Genomic DNA, 18,882 nt, shown 5'->3' with positions numbered 1-18,882 from the left:
ATTTTACGTCTCTGTCTTTACAACAAACGTTCTGGAAAATATTAGCGTTTCGTGTTCGTTTTGACTTCGTGTGGACGGGGCGTGATTCTCTGACTTGTGAGGGATGTGAACTTAAAATTTGAGATCGTTGGGAGTCAATTGCAAGTTTTAAAGTCCTATGATTGGTGACAACTGGGAATCATGAAGGTGGCGACTGAGACTACAGAGGAAACTGACCTGCCTTGGTAGTGGCGTAAGGCTAGCATCGGAGGGTGGTAGGAGTTACTGGTGGCACAAATGTAGCCTTGCTTTTGTCAGTGATCCCCATGGTAGCTGTGTGAGCGTGTTGTGGATCCAAAAAAACAAGTAGTCATGTCAAGCTGCTTATGTTTGTGGCCGTACAACAAACATATGTAACCTATAAATTTACTTAAGTCTTTAAGCATTGATCCTGTCACAGTTTCGCTTTAATTTATAAGATGCTTTAAATGTGTTGGTTCTTAATTTAGTTGTGCTAACAGTAGGTATTTTCCATTAGTATATACAGTGAGGAACAGTCATGAAAATGGAATGAAAATTAAACACTTTACGGTTTGCAAATTATTTCTTTCACAATCTAAAACATTTATCAAGAAAAGGCTTTGCTCTACCCTCTGAGCCATCCGTGTTTTCTTCCTCAGGTTATTTATAGTTTTGACTTTTATGATTTAATAATCTGCATTTGCCTAAAGATGCATTGTTATTTCTTTAGAAAATTGGATGTCAGTAAGAAAATAGGCAATCTTTTTTTCATTAGATACCTGAAAAATAGCTTTTCTATCCCAGCATGGTCTTTGCCAAGTAACACTGATATATTGTTATTGGCTCTCGGCCCAGAATAGGAAAAAATGTTTACATAAATTTGTGCCATCTCATAATAAAGCCACATTGTTTGTGTCCTTCAATGAAGAGTTTTATGAGAAAATATGAATAGGGTCTGGTCTTTCTTGCATCAATAGGCTTGAAAGGTATGCATTGTACCTTGGTAGAAAAATACGGAATTCGACTAATTGCTGGCTTTAACTTGATCTATAAATGAAGTGGATGTACTATCTGTCTAGTTTTCATTGTAGAAAATATCAGAGATCCAACAGGATAATAAGATTAGTTTCTCCTGAACTTCTTTTGTCTTTTGCGCTAAAACATTCAATAGATAATTATAAGAGTCTCGAGATGTAGAAGAGCTTGTAGTTAATGTTGGATATTTCAAAACACATTTTGGTTAAAAATTAAACAATTATCATGAGTTATTAAATCAAATCAACTTCACAACTAGACAATTTAATATCTGAACCATACCACATTTTAAAGGACTAAATAATGAGATTTTTGTTAGTTTTCATAGATATTGAAACAAATATATGAGTATAGCTCTAAAGAGAAATACAGATTCAGCTGAAGATATAGAATGATATATTCAAGGATAGATATAATGACAGTTACAAGTATAAATGTCAGTAGATACAATTTTTGTACAGCAGATGTTAATAAATAACTATTTGAAAGAAAATGAGAATCATAAGCAGAGACACAATGTTCTTTAACTTTTCTATGAGGAATAAGATTTTTTTCTCTCCTATATATTAAGGTTACTGTAAAAGTCAAGATATGGACTTCAGTCCTAATATTTAACCTTATATGGGAAGATTAAAGAGGGTAAGCCTATGTGAGAAAAGATACTAAAATCCCAAAATACCACATAAACAGCCTACATTCACAGTCTAGTCAGAATAAGGAAAAAAGCTTATTTTTGTTGCTCATAGAACTAGATTTAAATGATGGTGTGGATTTTATAGACCATTGTTTGAATTATTTTAGCTTCTTTGCTTTGGATTCAGGAGCAGTTGACATACATGCTGTAGAAAAGGTTACTGTAGGCCTAATCACAGTTAGAGGTGTAAAAAACAAACACATTCTTATTAAGGTACACATAGAAAAGCTATTTAATGTAGTGCACAATGCATCAGTATAAGTAAGGAGTGATCCTCCTAAATGGACAAAAGCTTTTATTTAATTTAATCTTAGGAAATGAAAAAGCACAGAGATCACTGTCACTACAAATTACTTTCATATGTACGGACCCACACAGTATGGAAGGTCACAAACATATTTGAAAGTTTTTGCTGTTTTTTTTTTTTTTTCCCAAAATACCATAGAAATATCTGTACCTCCAAAATAAGTAAATTGGAAGAAACACAAACATTATCAACATTTAATCTGTGAAGGTAATTGTAAAAGAGAACTTAATAAAGATATAGGTAATCCACTGCTAGTCTATAATACTATATCACAGAAATTGTTTGTACTGTATAGTTTTAGCATCTTTTAGTATGTATCTTTGTCCAGAGTTTCTAAGGTATAGCTTTATATAACTGTCTGCCTTGGTCCAAAAATCACCAGAATATATTTTTTCTAATTTGTACTCAGACTGTTCTTCCTCTTTTACTCAGGATTGTCAAACTGGAAAGAGCAGTGAAGTCTCTTCTCTTGGCAGCAACCGAGCTGCTCTCTAGAACTGTTTCCCCTGTTGCAGGATGTATCGCCCCATGTTTGGGAACCCAGGAGACAGTCTTCACAGCTGCTTCAGCGCTCACTGGTGAGAGGCAGTGAGAAGTAAATTCTAGTAATGGCAGCTGGCGGCCCATGAGCGACCCACCACAGGCTCAGTGTAGAGCTGGCATCTGCTCTAACAAACAGAGAAATCCAAAGAGGGGACCCTTTATGATTTCTGCAACAGTGATCAAACTTTGTAGAGTCAGGATGTTGCTCCATGTTTCACTGTGGTGGTTATCTTTTATTTTATTCAATATAGAACTGTAAAAATGTTCCCTTATGTTTAGATTTTCCTGAATGTTGAATGCTTTTGGTTATAGATTGCCTAGAAATCCTATTGAGGCCAATTGTTGTTAATTTGCTTGGATAAATGACCAGTAGGATACAGAACATGCAGGTGCTCTTTTTTTTTTTTTTTCACAAAAAAACTGTTTTTACTTACAGCTATCTATGAAGGCCTTGTACTTTAACACACTTTCAGTTTCATAGATAAACATTGGCAAGTGTTATAAAGAAATTTGCTTGGATTTGTAGAGCAAGATACAGTTCTTTATTCTCTCACAGAATAAAGCTACCTTCTTTAACAAGGAATTTGCAGGACATTGTTCTCTTATTTGCTAAACTCCATAACATGCCTTTTCATCATTTAAGTTTGATGTTGATTTGTGAAGCAAATTGAGACAAACAATGCACAATATATTCTTAAGATGTCATCATCATAATAGGAAAAGTTCAGATATTTTAACTGTAAAAGAATCTTTAAAGTACATAAAACAATGTTGATAGTAATATAAAAAAATGTTATAAGATTATGCTCTGCACACTCATTCAGTATTCAATTAAATTTTTTTCAGTTGATTCTATGTTATTCATATTACAGCAATTCAGAAACATCACTTTATGGCAACTTACAGAGATAAATTAATCAAATTATACAATAAGGTTGCTTAACAGTTTTTAAGGAGATCCAGGCGATTGCATCAGCTCATCTGCTCTACAGAAGTAACTACTCCTGAATGAATATGTAGTGAAGGTAGACATTTACTTGTATATTTTCATTAACTTTTAATTTATCCCTCTTACAAGCATACATGCGGCAGCAACCTCCCTTTTAATAGGAAGAAAGCATCAGCAGTACCATGCTCAGGGCTGATTAGTGTTGAAATAGACAGAAGCAAACACTGACCATTAAGTAAGTTCTATGTTAGAAAAGGTAATGGTAGACAAACTCCATAGGTGGTTCTGTCTAGCAAAGACACTGTAAAGCAGATGAACTCTTAGCCAGTTTTCACATAAAAAGGATGTAAGAGAGCATACCGCTAGTCAGAGTAAAAGCTGAGCTTATAGCTATGTTGTAGCTAGGAGAGAAAAATCTGAACTACTGACTCCTTCTCCTAAAGAATTCCACCTGGCCTCAGCAGACTTAACACACCTGGGTTCGTTATCCCTAAGCATATAGAATTTTGTTGAAGATAGGGATTGTTATGGTTGGAAAAAATACCAAACTTGTTTTGGCTCAGAAAACATGCAAATGGAACTGGAAGAACTAGTCCGCCTATGGAATGACTAGGAACTGGAATGCCTATGACTTTCTTGTATTCACCAGCAAGTTGGAATACTGTAATTTTTGGTGACGATTACAGGATTTTTGGATGGTTTTAAAGTTTTGGCTATATTAAAAGATGTATTTTATTGAATATACTGAACCCACAAATATGACTGTTCACACCATAGAATACCATCAGGAAGTAGATGACTCAGGGAGTGCACTGACAATACGTATATTGAAGCACAATAGTTTGTTATTAGCAAGCATTAGGCAGCATAATAACAGCAAGATATAAAGATAAAATAAAAAAATTAATACAATCCTTCCATTCACACTTCAAAATCCATTTTAATTTTTATTTATTGTTATGGTTATATTAGGGACGAAGGGAACCTATACCTAGTTCCTAAAACTATGAATATTGCAGGACATCAGCTTCCAGGATCAGGCAATCAGACAACACAGGTACGCTAGAGAACTTCTCACCGCAAGCTTGAATAATCTGGCACTGCTGACTGGTCTAAAGGCTGGTTAAATAGAGGCTGAAGCAGGTGGATCTGATCAGCGGTAATTAGTAGTGGGCGGAGATAAACAGGTGATTAAAATGATTGATCAGATCAGAAATCAGCAGCAAGATCATGACATTTGATCTTTTATGGAAGTTTTTGACACAGCTAAACAGAGTGCCAGGTCAAATAAAGCTACTAATTTGAGAAGAACAACATAGAACCTAACCACTGCAGAATTGGGGAATACTGTTGAACGAAAAAAATGATGAGATGTCATGATCTTGGTGCTGAGGACTGGCTTCATCACATATTTCATTCATCTGCTTATCTAAGCCTGAACCTGAAACTTTCTGCCTTATGACCTCTAAGCCTGCCTGTTGCCTGTGTATCAAACCTGGAACTGATTCCTCACACTGCCATGGATTTTCCTTCGGTACCTCTTTGGATCTCAGAGTCCGGGCCATGACTCCTGAGCACCTCCTTGACACTGGCTTTGGCTCCGCCTAGTCTGTGCTATGTTATTCCTCCCAAAATACTCCCCTCAATCTTTTAAATTGAAGCTCTTCAACCTTGTTTTGAGGCTATATATATGATGCTCAAACATCTGTGTCCAGGTGGTTTTTAATTCTTTGGAGTCAATAATCCCAAAACTTAGCTCTGCATATTCAAAGCCATGAGTAATGAGTAGAAACATGGACTCAAGAGTTAGAACAAGTCTCATTCACCGTTCAAACAGCTGTTGTTTTTACTGTCACAGGAGAAAGGAAATTAAATGTGTCTCACCCGCTTTACTCTGAAACATTCTTTCTGAGCACCTTGTGCGAATTACCAATGGCTCTGATGGCAATTTCTTTGTTTTATTTGCCAAAATGTTCATTTGATTTGTGTTTATCTGACTGTGTTAATTATTATTCACACACTGATTGAAAAAAAAAGAAAAAAAAGAATTGATTCTTATTCATTGTTATTGATCTAAATAAACTCACCAGCCCCCTTCTTTCATCGGTATCATGCCAAGGCATCCCCGACAAAATTCCCCTCGCCGGGGGCACACACATTGTAGGAGCAGGAGCTGATCGAGTTCACTCTGCCTCAATTCCACTTCATCCAGAGAACTTTGAGCAGTTTCATACAACAGATGAGTTTATTCCTTTTTTGAGAGCAAACTTCTCACTCACCTGTAGTTAGGATGTCGTTTTGCTTTTTCTGAAACCTGAGAGTAATACTGCAGCTACAGAACATCCGGGGAGCCAAAAATATGGCATAATTTAAAAAGAAAAAAGAATTTAATTTTACTTCTTTGGCCTGCAAAAAAAAACAAAAAAACAATCGAATTCACTGAATCGATTTTTTGCCCAGGCCTTAAAGCAACAAAAGAAAAATTTAGTGTTTATTTGCAACTAATAATGATCTAGCAAGGTTAAAATGTTTTGATCTATATTTCAGTCACTTATTGTAATTACAGCCCTTTTTCCATTCTTTCATAGAAAAACATTGAGGAATGTCGTCATTTGTGTGAAATGCTTATACAGTGTCTTGCAACCTATTTGTGCTTTCTTTACTCAAAATATATTACTGAAAAATATTAAATTTTATTAGGATTTTTGTTGGTTGACCAAAACAATGTGGAGTAGAACTCCCAAAGTGCAATTAAATGACACATGGATTTGAAAGTACGAATCTGTTCCCTAACCTTAACCATAAATATCAAGTGTAACTAGTTGACTTTAGTGCTCACTTCATTATTATACTCCACAGGAGTATAATTTAATCTCTGCATGAATGAAGTTGTTCCGTGAAGGCCTAAAGCATTTATAAAATTAAAAAAAAGAATTAAAGAGAATGTGATGGAGAACAACACGTCTATTAATGTGTAAAGTTTAACATAATTGTGGAGCAATGTCAGCTTCAAAGAATGCCAAAGAAAGCGGTTGAAGGGAGCATGTTTTCAAAGATCCTACTGACCTACTGGCAGAGCATGGATCACTTGCTGGCTTATATTGCCCATGGTGCTCATTTGGGAGCTCTACTTGGAGTAAGCCCATGTATTACAGTTGTAAACGAGAAGGAACTGTGCATGAGGTTGCTTGAGGACCCAAAAGCAAAGAGGAGTGATGCAGAGGTGAGTTCTTGTAGGTTTAATGGAGGAAAACTGAGGTAAACATCCAAAAACACAAAAATACTTAAAACCGAAAAACCAATAATATCAGGGAAAACTCATATGGGGAGCCAGAGACTAGGAAGCAACAAAACTACAACAAGGAACCAGCATTGAGTGACTGCAGAGGTGGTGAATACAAGGGAAACAGAACAAAGGATGGGCTAATGAGCTGAATATGGTGCAGGTGTGAGTGAAACTAACTAGAGGGAAGCCAAAGGGAAAGGGAACAAGCACAAGGGGTCAACAGAGAGAGTAAATAACAACTGCTTGAATATAATGGAAAATACACTAAAGATCAACTAAACAGAATAACTGATAACAGAAAACTAAAAACTCCGAGTCCCAAAAGGGTAGAACCATAATATTATATTTTTGAGACAGTCAATGGGAAAACTAACAGAGACTGGTTTTGTACGCTTTAGGTTTGTAATTTGAGCGCTTGGATGAAACCATTTCAATGTTAAAGCTGGAATAGAGTTATTTGTATCTGGTGTGAGCTTGTATAAGTATTATTTGTAAGAAAAGTTAATACAGTTTTAATTTTGCCAGGTTTGTCAGAGATGCCTCGATGCTATTAGTTTTAAACAATGCTATTACACCTTCCCTTTCTTTTAATAAGTCTATAAATTGAGATTTTTTTTTTAGGGAACGAAAACTAAATGCTCTTTACTCAATTTATCATACTCGGCTGCTGCAATACAATCTTAAAGACTTGTAAATAATAAATACTGCAGAGCTGGTAAAAATAACATCCTTCGAGTTATTGACTAATCAGTGAAACAAAACAATTCTCATTCTAATGCACTCTATGAATTTCTGCTTTGGCATTGCTTATTTCAGACGCAGTATTTGGGTATATCATATAAAGCTGTAAAAAGTGATGGAGAGGAGCAGTTTGACTCCGAAGCTCTTTCTACTTGTTTTCTATGCCAGTGCGACCTTGACAAAACTCTCCCAGTGCTGTTTTTTGTTGCACGCACACTGAACAGTTAAAGGACAGACAAGCACACGTTAAGTAGAGGTGTTGGCTTCTGTCACTGCCGCCCTAGGAGCTATCAGGACAAGATCACTCAGCTGTGTCTTTATGACAGGACTCTGCCTGCATTTCCAGCATAGTTTAGTATCTGCAGTCTTCCCATTGGCCACAGTGTCATGACAGTCAGCTCAGCATGACAACAGAACAACCAAAAGAATGTGCAGTTTGCTGTCAACTTTGTAAGATATGCCCTTTGGGGCTGCTATCACCAGATGTCCAGAGTTTAAGGCCACCTTTATGCTTACAACATAAAAACATGAACACTAATTCCATATAACCAAAGATTTACAAAGGTACATTTAAGTACAAATGTACACCAAAAGGGTTTGCTCTCGCTTAAATTGCTAATCACTGGACTAATGAGCTGAAAACTTGCGACCAGGCAAAGACAAAAGGTCCAAATGAGATGCATTTGCACATTTTCTTTTTTTTCTACTGTTAGACATTATTGTGAAACACACGAGTATCAACTAGCTGATTTTAAATAACACACAAAGTTCAGATTGTAATTGGTTGCTGCAAGAACGGTAGCACAAAAATACCAATAACAATTCAAAATAGGGGAAACAACATGATCACGGAAATTATGTTTTACATCACTATTCAATTCAGTTTATTTATATGGCATCATTTCAAAAACATGTCATCTCAAGGCACTTTATAGAAACAGTTAAACCAGATCATACAGTCAGATTAATTGCTGCTTTTAAGAATTTTTAGCAGAGTTATTTAGCCTGTGCCTGTCAGTGGCAACGACAGACTTATATGTATATATATATATATATATATATATATATATATATATATATATATATATATATAGGGGTCAAATGTTTGCCTAAAATGTGAGCTTTATTCTGTCAATATAACATGCAATATATTTCAGCACATGGCTTTTTCAAATGAGAAATACAGTGTCATCTTATTAATAAAGAATTAATACATTGACGTTCACAGTTAATTACTTTCTATTTACTCTACTTTCTATGTTCTTGCTTTAGACACAATGTCAATGGCTAATTTAGTCTGAGATAGCCAGACTAATGTTATGCTACATGGTATACTATAGGATACATTGGCGTATATATTGATTTTCTTCGTTAGTACACCCTCTGAGTTTCACACACATGAACCTGTACTTTGAGTACTTCAAAAACAACTTTTTAAAGATATATTTAAACTGTTAAAATCCTCCTCAGTAATAAAAAAGGAGCTCCCACCAGATTTTAATGACTAGTGAATAAGTCAATACTGGATAGGTGAGTGAGTTTATCTTAAACATAGTGCATACTTTCATTGATTTTCAGATCTTGTTTATTTTCTACATATCAAGCAGTAAGAAATTGCTGTGGTCACTTCTTCATAAACTGACTCGTAGAAAGCACAACATTTTATGTGTAATGCCCTGCCATATTAATCTAGCACATCTTTTTACTGCAGTGTTTTTTTATTGGTGAAAATCTCTTTCCTGGAATACTAAGCTTTAAAAAAAGTATAAAGGATTATATTTACTCCCTGAAATCACATCTGTTAAGCTTTGCAGGTGCTTGAGGAGCTTGTAGCTGGAATTACCTTACAATAATGGAACTTATATGACTCCCAGATATGCTGATATTTAAACAAGGTTTCTGTGATTTCTAAGAAACTCTAGCAGAACTATTGATTATGGCACGACTGGGTATATTGGTTGGTATAACAGATGACTGCTCTGATCACTCAACATGAATTGATGTAGTTTAAGAGGTGTTCTTACATCATTATCAGGCAGGACATAGGTGAAGACTTGATGTCAACAATCATATAAATAATATAAATCAGTTTTTATTTCAAATACTATATACTTTTAGCCTATTTTGTGCAACAATAGGTATGGTTTGGCTACAAAAAACTCAGTGAGAAACTAAGAAATTCTGATCACAACGAATCAGGGTTTGTATCACAACCACCTGATAATGAGTAAAAAATGAACTTATTTTACGAATATCTGCCTGGTGAGGTGTGGTATTTTAAAACAATAATGATGTGAATTTGTGCACTAATATTTTCAAGTATGTACAGAATACAAGAAAACAATTTTCTCTAAACACATATTTATAAACAAAGTTTGACATGCTCTTAACAACTATGTAGATATATTTCTGATATTTAGTGAGACAACATGCCGGGAAAACACAGATTAAATGGAATAAGCTCACACTGGAGGAGGAAATTAGCCCATTAGCTCAGTGCCTGCTGGCACTCTGGTTGTTAAAAGCCAAAACAGAGTCAAAACACAGTGAAAAAATAAAATACATTTTAACAGTCTTATGCTAGGCTACTTCTTTCTCAATTATTGCTTATTTGATTCAAATGATTGCATGACCTCATCATAATGCCATCGAGTGCTGCAGAAGTCTCTTTATCATCCATTCATGTAAATCAGGTGGGTTGCAACAAGAATACAGCTAAACATGAAAGGGTTACTTTATGTGCTGGTTGCGAACCACTGTCTTACTTTATGCTCATTGTAATAGATAGTGGTTGTCTGTCAGAATGACCATAGATAAAATGTTTTTGTTTTTCTTCTTAAGAGAATTGTCTTTCTGTACTGTGTACATGCATTGAACACACAAGGCACTGCAGTTTCAATGCTGTTCTTTTCTTAGTGCAGTGGGGACAAACTGGTTCATCGGAGTTAAATAGACCTGACTATTAGAGCCAAGGTTTCTTCAAAGATATATTTTGGAAGTGTTTTCCCGATCTAACCCTTGAGACCTGTGAGTAAAGTGCATAGCTGCTCCACCTAGAGTATTTCAACTCTCTAACATCATGGAGTCCCATGAAACTCATCCATCCTCTCCTTTCTCATAGTCCTTAAAAAGACATTAATTGTTTCTCCGTTATTCCAGCTGCTAATGGTCAAAGCTCTGCTAAAGGTAAGATAGTTGCAACTCTTAGCTTAAAGCTGCAGTTTTTCTGAGTGAACTTAATCACTAGTATAAGTAAATTAAAATTGCTTTGAAAGGTTTATTTGCTGACTCATTCAGTCAAACTCATTAAGTGTGTGCAACAACATTTTTGGCTTTCCAGTTAAAATGGGCAATAAGTATGGCCTCAGTCACATTTAGTGTGTATTTACTTAGCTTTAACTGCATTTTTTATTCCTTTTCTTCTTAAAGAGAAAATAAACATGGCTTTAGCAACAGTTTGCTAGTCATAGAACTTCAATAACTTTGTTAAGAGTTTTTTTTTTTTTATCTAAAACACTTTTATGAAGTTTTAAATTAAAAATAAAAAGCTGTTACTTATAGAAAAGATGAATTTCCAGAATTTTTTATTTTTTTACGTAAATCGCTGTGTTATCTGTTCTAGACCATGTCTGCACTGTATCTGTTTATTAGTATAGTACAGTATGCGTGTGTCAGTGAAACAGTGCCACTTTCAGTACTCATTTACCATATTCATGTACTGGAAGAATATTCATTCAGCAACCCAGGGTTAGTCAAAGTTCAATCTGATTACCTCATGAATCATACAGGAAGTGAGTGTATGAATCAGCTGCAAAAATCCCTCATCAGCTGCAGTGGATCTTGACTTGGTTACAGCACCAACAAATCATAGCCTTCTTCATGCAGTTGGCAAGTTAGCGAATCATCACTGCATCATGACCACATTACAAAAAATTATAAATGTGATAAAAAACACAGTGCAACTACAGTATTTGATTGTTGTACAATGCTACACCTCCCAAGAAAGGGACAGAGATTGGAAACGGTTTGGTAATTAATTCCAGATATTCAGGTTGTGCGCTGAATTGGAAATTAGGATTAAACTTTCTAATTTTGTTAGAAGTTTTTTTAACAAAATTTTAGTAACTTCCCTAAAATTATGACTTCCTGCCGAAATCGGTGATTTTTAACATTTTCATTGAAACTGATTGTATTGGCACACAGACCAAAGCATGAAAGAAGAAAAGCTAATAACATCACATTGTAGAACAGACCCTCTAAGTATAACCCACTTTTCTTATTTGTTGGCTGTAAGCCTAAACACTAAGCTGTGTTACTGAAGATTTCAAACTGTGAGTTATTAGTGTAGATTGATCTAAATTTGATACTTAAAATAGGTTTTGGAACTTTTTCTGATTTACAGCCAACAGCTAGAGTACAAAGAAGTGGTAACTATTCTGGACAGAGAAAGAGGGCATGGAAATTGAGGATCAGGAATCACAGCTGGTACAAGGTGCAACACCATCTATGGCCTCAATCAGTCATCAGACCCCTTTGCACTGCTTGGACCAGGGAGGCTGAACTGTCTATTGGCGTTGGCTGCATGATTAAGGAGCCACTGGCTTGATTGCACTGCTCGCCTTATGAATGGAGTAATAGCAGGAGGCAAAGTGTGGTGTTAAATTCTCCTGATGGAGGTGAGACATGACTGAGGAGTTCAAAGCCCTCCCATGCTACCGCGAGAAGATAAAGGACTGACAAAAGATAATTAAGGGAGTGCTGGGGCCAAATTTTCTATTGGCATAGCTTTTTATTAAAGGGGGTTCAGTTATGAAGAATATTAATATAAACCACCAGCCTGTGCGACTCAAGCAGGAATATGAATTGGGACTGCTGTGAGAAGAAATGCATTAAGGAATGTTTATTACAAGGGCACAGTTATTATGTGGATGAGTCTCACACTTCTCCACTAAAGGTCTGCTGGTTAAGAACAAACTGCATGTCGTTCGTGGTTATTGAGATCTGATCGTTTAATTAACCCTAGCTAAAGATTTTTCAAGATTTGTAGATCAACTAAATAACAATAGCAATGACACAATTTATGTAGCTAAACCTATTATGGAAGGATGAATGACCAATTGATCAGAAGATTAACAGATTGCTTTTTTTTCTTGAAGTAATTAAAATACATTTTTTCGAGTATAAAACAGGCACAGTAAATCCAGTCTAACTGACCAGGATCAAAAGGCATAGAGCAGGACCCAACCAAAACACTTCAATTTTCGGCCTGACGAAACCTGTGAAAAAAACTTTTATTTAAATTTTTCCTGCTACTACACTAAGAAATTCCATGTGGCGTGCACCCCTGAACTTACTGTGCACTGGTACACTCAGCATAGTGTCCTCCTCATCAAGCACTGGGCCAGTCACATGCAGGATGTAACAGATAAGACTCGGATTTGCTCTTGTCCCCACTCCAGTTGCATGATGGACATCATCCAGATGCTCTGCTTGTGTCTAAATACCTGCCGTACCAATTTTCCTCTCATCAAAATCATTTGACATCAAATAAATTACTATACATCTATTTACAATTAGTATAACCAAATTTTTTATCCAGTTCAATTACATAAATTAGGCTTATATCTACCGTCTATCCGTCCTGAGTAAAATCCAGGTCTGACTCAGCCCAAATTTTTCGGGTTGGGCTTGATGTCTGCCTTCTGTGTGAGTCTAAATGACTGAGAAGAGGCAACATGCTGTGTTTTAGTAATATATACTAATGTATTCCAAACACATACATTTTGACCATGGTAATGACATTTGGATTAGAGAATAGATTTTAGAGCCTTAAGTTCTGATACCTCTATTAGGTATTGATATTTCAGTATCAATCCTCACATCACCTCTACTAGGCACAATTGAGGTTCGAGAAGACACAGACAGACACAAAAATAACATAAAAGCACTTGAAAATAAATGCCTTCCATGTTAGGAAACAAAATAGTAAACTAGCTTCATTGATGGATCTGTCTAGGAAGAAACAGTTCAATAGATGAGCTATGAGATGGTTTTCCTCTCAAAAGGATGAAAGAGAGCACAGTCAGTAAACAGTAAATGCTGAGTCCATAGCTAAGTCTAAGGGAAAAACTATACTAAAAAAAACAGGAAAAACTTTATCATCTATAATTGAAGTTGTTAACAGCAGCATCCCATCTGAAAAATCATAGAGAAAAGGATAAAAGTAGAATTAACAAAAAAGGGTGAAAGTTGGAAAACAGAATAAGAATTTAGCTTCCAGCTGGTGGTTTCACAGGAGAGAAACCTAATAACCTAACAAAAAAAAGGCTTCTATTCTACTTTTGGAAATTATAGCAACCACCAATAAACCTGCAGTTTCAGAGCAAAGTGCTCTGAAGGACAGAAAGAACACATCTCTTATGTATGATATGATAATGCTTCATTTATTTGAGAGGGAGAAATATAGATTATCTTCTGGATTAAACAGGAAGGAAAATTAAATGAAGCTAATATGTGTTACACCATATAATATAATATAAATATAATTTTCATCAGAGCTCCAGCTGTAGCATTATGGATCAGCTGTAGACTTTTACCCGTATTTTTCAGACCTCCTTATATAGTTAATTTCAATAGTCCAGCCTTGAAGTAACATATACATTGACCATTTTTTTAGCATTACTCCTGTAAAGGATTTTCACTTTTTTATAATATTCCAAAAGGCGAAAGGACATTTAATAAAACTTTTAAACATGAGATTTAGATGGCATATGCTAATCAAAAATAACAAAGTTTTAATGTGTTATTGTCTGAGGCCATTTTATTTCCACCTGTTGAGCAGCTTATTTTTAGACTTTGGTTCAAAGACTTCTCTTTTGAGGATTCAATTGCAAAACATCTTAACCCAGATTTGGGACATGCTATTGTCTATGTGATGGATTAAATTGATTAAGATTATTGACCAAATGTAGCTAAATATCCACACCATAAAGGTAGAAATTAAACCAGCGCTGTCTAATTATTTTAACAATGGAAGCAAATATATATGTAGTGAAGAGGCTACACAGTGATGCAGTGGGTAGCACTGCTGCCTTACAGCAAGAAGGTTCTGGATTCAAATCCAGGCCCCATTGAATGCGTGGCTTCTCTCTGAGTACTTAGACTTCCTCCCACAGTCCAAAAATATGACTGTTACGTTAATTGGCTTCTCTAAATTCTCCTAGTTGTGTGAGTGTGTGTATGAATGGTTGCTTGTCCTGTTTGTCTCTGTGTTGTGATAGACTGTGACCTGTCCAGGGTGGACCCCACTTCTCGCCAATAGACAGTTGGAGATAGGCACCAGCACCCTTCGCGACCGTAACAGTTATGAAACGCGACAGAAATTGATATATCGATATATATATTAAAGAGAATTGCCCCTATCACTGTGGTACTCTACAAGTAATCCTGGAGCTTGAAGATAAATCATTAACATAACTGATATCTGAAATCTTTTTAGAACGAATTCAATTCCAACCCATAAGAGACTATTATGATACACGGATTCAAATCCAGACCTAAAGAGATCTTACAGATGCTATGAGCTTTAAAACCTGACTGAAACATTCCAAAGAGGTATTTAGTTTGTAACTGCTCAAAAAGTTGATAGTCAGCCTTTTTATTGTTTGGATCAAGAGAATATATCTCATCCTTACAGTATGCCAAGTGTGGAGAAGCTTTTACAGTAAGCAGCACTTCAAAAGAAATTAGACCAGGAAATATTCTAACCTACAAGGACATTGAAAATGGCTACAAACTGTAGTAAGTCAGACCGGTGGGGGTCGTCACATTTTTTACAACTGTCCAATTCCCCCAGAAAAATAAAAGCAAAAGGCAAAAAAAAAATTTGACCTATATCAATACATGATACATGATGGAATACATGCAATTCCATGCAACTCCCAACAAAATCCCCTCCAACTTCCAGCCACTGGAATGACCCCCTCCTTACCCTGGGTATGCAGATTTTTTTACTCTGACACTCTTTCACTGAATTACAGGGTCTGACCAGATGATGGTGCTTCTATTTAGATCTTATGTACACAAATCATAACAGAAAGAATATTTTAGTACAAAGACTGATGTTTAAAAAGAATTGTAGGGGACCAGCCAAGGGCCCGTCAAGGAAAGTGGGGATATTTTGAATGGCTATTACTGTAAGCATATATTTTAACTAACTAAAAGCTTGCACAATATCCTCAAAGATACATCTGTGACAACCAACACAACTCTGTATTTGTCAGGCACTGAGAATGTTGAACCCAGAATACAAGCAGACAGCATAGAGAATATCTGATCAAGTGTTTATTAAACAGTCTGCATTAGTACTCAACAGCAGGAGGAAGGAAAACTGGATCCTCTGGTTCTGAGTTCAGTCTGAGCCCGGAGGAAGGAATAGAGTCTTGAGAGGAGATTTCCCCACAGCTTGCAGAGGGAGCCGCCCCAAGAGTTCAGAGTGACAAGCTGAGTAGACTAATGAGCAAGCACCAGCCGATGCCGAGGATCAAGAGTATCCATGGGGGGAAATCCAAAGCTGGAGTCATTGCAGAACCAGGTTTTCAGGCTAGAACATCAGAGAGCCGAAGAGGTACCAAAGGAGGATTCAAGCTGAGGTCAGAAGAAAGGTCCAAGTTCGGTAAGCAGGCAGAGATCAGGAATCAGTCCAGGACAGATTAGACTAACGAAACAGAGCGAAACAGGGGCAAAGCAAAACTCAGAGGTCCCAAAAGCAGAAACATGTCAGGGTCAGAAAATCATAATGTAACAGAATAGCTAGAGTTACTCTCACAAACAGCTCGATGGCAGGAAAACAGGCAGAATAAATAGCAGCTGGAAACAGGTGGATCAGATGAACAGTAATAAAGAAGTGAGCAGATTACAGGTGAACAGAATGAACAATTAAGCAAACCTGCCAAGACCATGATGGTATTGGTTGTTCCAACCTATGGGGTTTGTTATCCCAGTGTTATTTAATGGGGGAATAAAAGTCTCACTTGTTTTTTTTTTTTTGTTTTTTTTATCAATCTTGAGAAATTACATTAAACTTTTAAAAGTTTAATGTAAGTTCGTTACTAATTATGCAACATATGTATTGAAATAAGATCCCTTAAATTGAAAATAAAACAAATGAAAAAAATAAATTAAAAGCAGCAATCTCATTTCAATTTTTCATTTGTAGCTTCTGTGGTTTTAAAATAGGAATAAGAAATTAAAATTATCATATTAAATACAATGTCCCATAAATGTGAGGCTTTAGGGCTTCAAATGGCAAAGTCCTCTTTCTTTCCATGAATCCACCAGTTCTCTTTTCCAACATCCTTTTCTCTTCCCACATGCCAAAATAGAAAGGGTCGTTACATGTATCAAAGGGCAACTGTGGCGTCAGTTGCAGGATATTACTTTATAGTGAAGTAAATTAACTGACCATTTGACAGATGATCACAACTTTTTGCTCCCCGTTGATCAAGTAACCCGGCCTCCCCGCCAGCTCCCTGCACTGTCTTTGTTATTTATCGACACTGTTGGAGAGTGACAGCGGGCAGCTGTGAAAACAAAACCCATAATGCCTTGCGAGGAGAGCTCTCCTCGCAAAGCATTCTGGGATATATCTGCTTATCTAGTGACCATGGATGATCACTTTTCAAGGAGCATTATGGGAAATTTCAAGTCCACTGCTCTTTTATCCACTAGACTTTCGGACACTCATCTCAAATGGCGTAACCACTATATAGTGCCCTATTTAATGATTAAGATGGACATTTGGACAGCCTCTGACTTCTGACTGACTGCTTTTCTCAGCAAGTTGCAAAAAGCTGTTTTTCATATCTCCTTGGTCTTTATCTTCCCTGGAAAGTGTGGACAGAACTTCAATAGTTAATAAATATAAATCTACTTAATTTAAATCAAATTCATCTTATGGTAAATGGTCAAATGGCCTGTATTTATAAGTTAAGGGACTTGACCAAAGCATATTACACTACATTCAGTCATTCACCCGTGTGATACCTTAAGATGTTTATTGCCCAACCCAGTAGGGGTGGCAAATATCTTATTTAATCAGATATTATTTGGGCTTTCATATACTGTTTATGAACACATGCCCTACTGGCTGTGTGTTAGAACAATAAATAAAAGAGTTAATCGAACTCAAATCATGGTCAAACAGATAATTCTGCACATACAAGGAATTAATTCACCACAACTTCTTTTCAAAATATAAGAGTTTCTTAACAAAAATGATTTAGCTCCAAGTCAAAATACTTTAGTTAAAAACTCTTGAGTGAAAACTGGTGGAACTCAACTAAACTAAGCTACTATGTACAAAGAGGAAAGAGAAACATGGTTGAAAAACCTTTCTTAGTTTTGGAAAGATTTTATGTTTATCTTGAAGAATTTGGAATTTGATCAAATTAGCTTTTCACTAATTTAGAGCAATTGGACTGTTTTCAAACCAATTCACAATGAAATGGCCAAATAATGTTCTATTGAATTATTTGCTTAATCAGGAACCATTAACATTTAGTTAAATGATAGACTTAGACAACACTTACTGTCATTTTGTATACACAGAGTTTTTTTTACAAAATAAAAATTCATTTTGTATAGCTCTCATGACATTTCCAGGAGACGTATTAAGGAGAGTCCAGCTCTGAAAATTCTGAAACTCATAGAAATGTGTTGCAAAAAGTCTGTTTTGCAGCAGTTTGGTTCTGAAATGTCAACCATCATGACATTCTCAGCTCCACGAAGGGGCCGAGGTACATCTCTGTGGGAGGTCTCTTGAGGCGCAAGTTGGGGGAAGGTTTGCAGAAGCTTTGAGACGGCAGCAGCACTGTGTAACAGAACTTCACCGTCTACTCAATTGAAAATTTACAGATGAAACATGAACATTGGTCCTCAATGTCCAAAACTTCATCAAGGTCAATGTCCAAACACCCATTTACTCATACACTGATGGTAGCAAACTACACTGTAGCAACAGCAGCCCAGAAGCAAGGCTGACATACATTGGCATCACTGAGCCCTCTGCCCACCCTCAGTAGGCAATGCAGGTAAAGTGTCTTGCCCAAGGACACAGCGACACTGACACACGAAACTGGGACTCGAACAGACAACCCTCAGATTGCAGTGCAAACTCCTGCACTCAACACCACTGTCACCTTACCGTAATTTATCTAGCACCAATTTACAACAAGATCAAGATTAATCGAATCATACAGACAGATTGGGTGGAAGTTTTTAATCAAACAAAACTGGGCTGATTGCAGCTAGTTATAGGTTAAATCAGA

Source organism: Cyprinodon variegatus, unplaced genomic scaffold, assembly GCF_000732505.1.
Source record: "Cyprinodon variegatus isolate N-32 unplaced genomic scaffold, C_variegatus-1.0 Scaffold570, whole genome shotgun sequence".
NCBI classification, from domain to species: domain Eukaryota; kingdom Metazoa; phylum Chordata; class Actinopteri; order Cyprinodontiformes; family Cyprinodontidae; genus Cyprinodon; species Cyprinodon variegatus.
Note: the sequence above shows the minus strand (reverse complement) of the source record.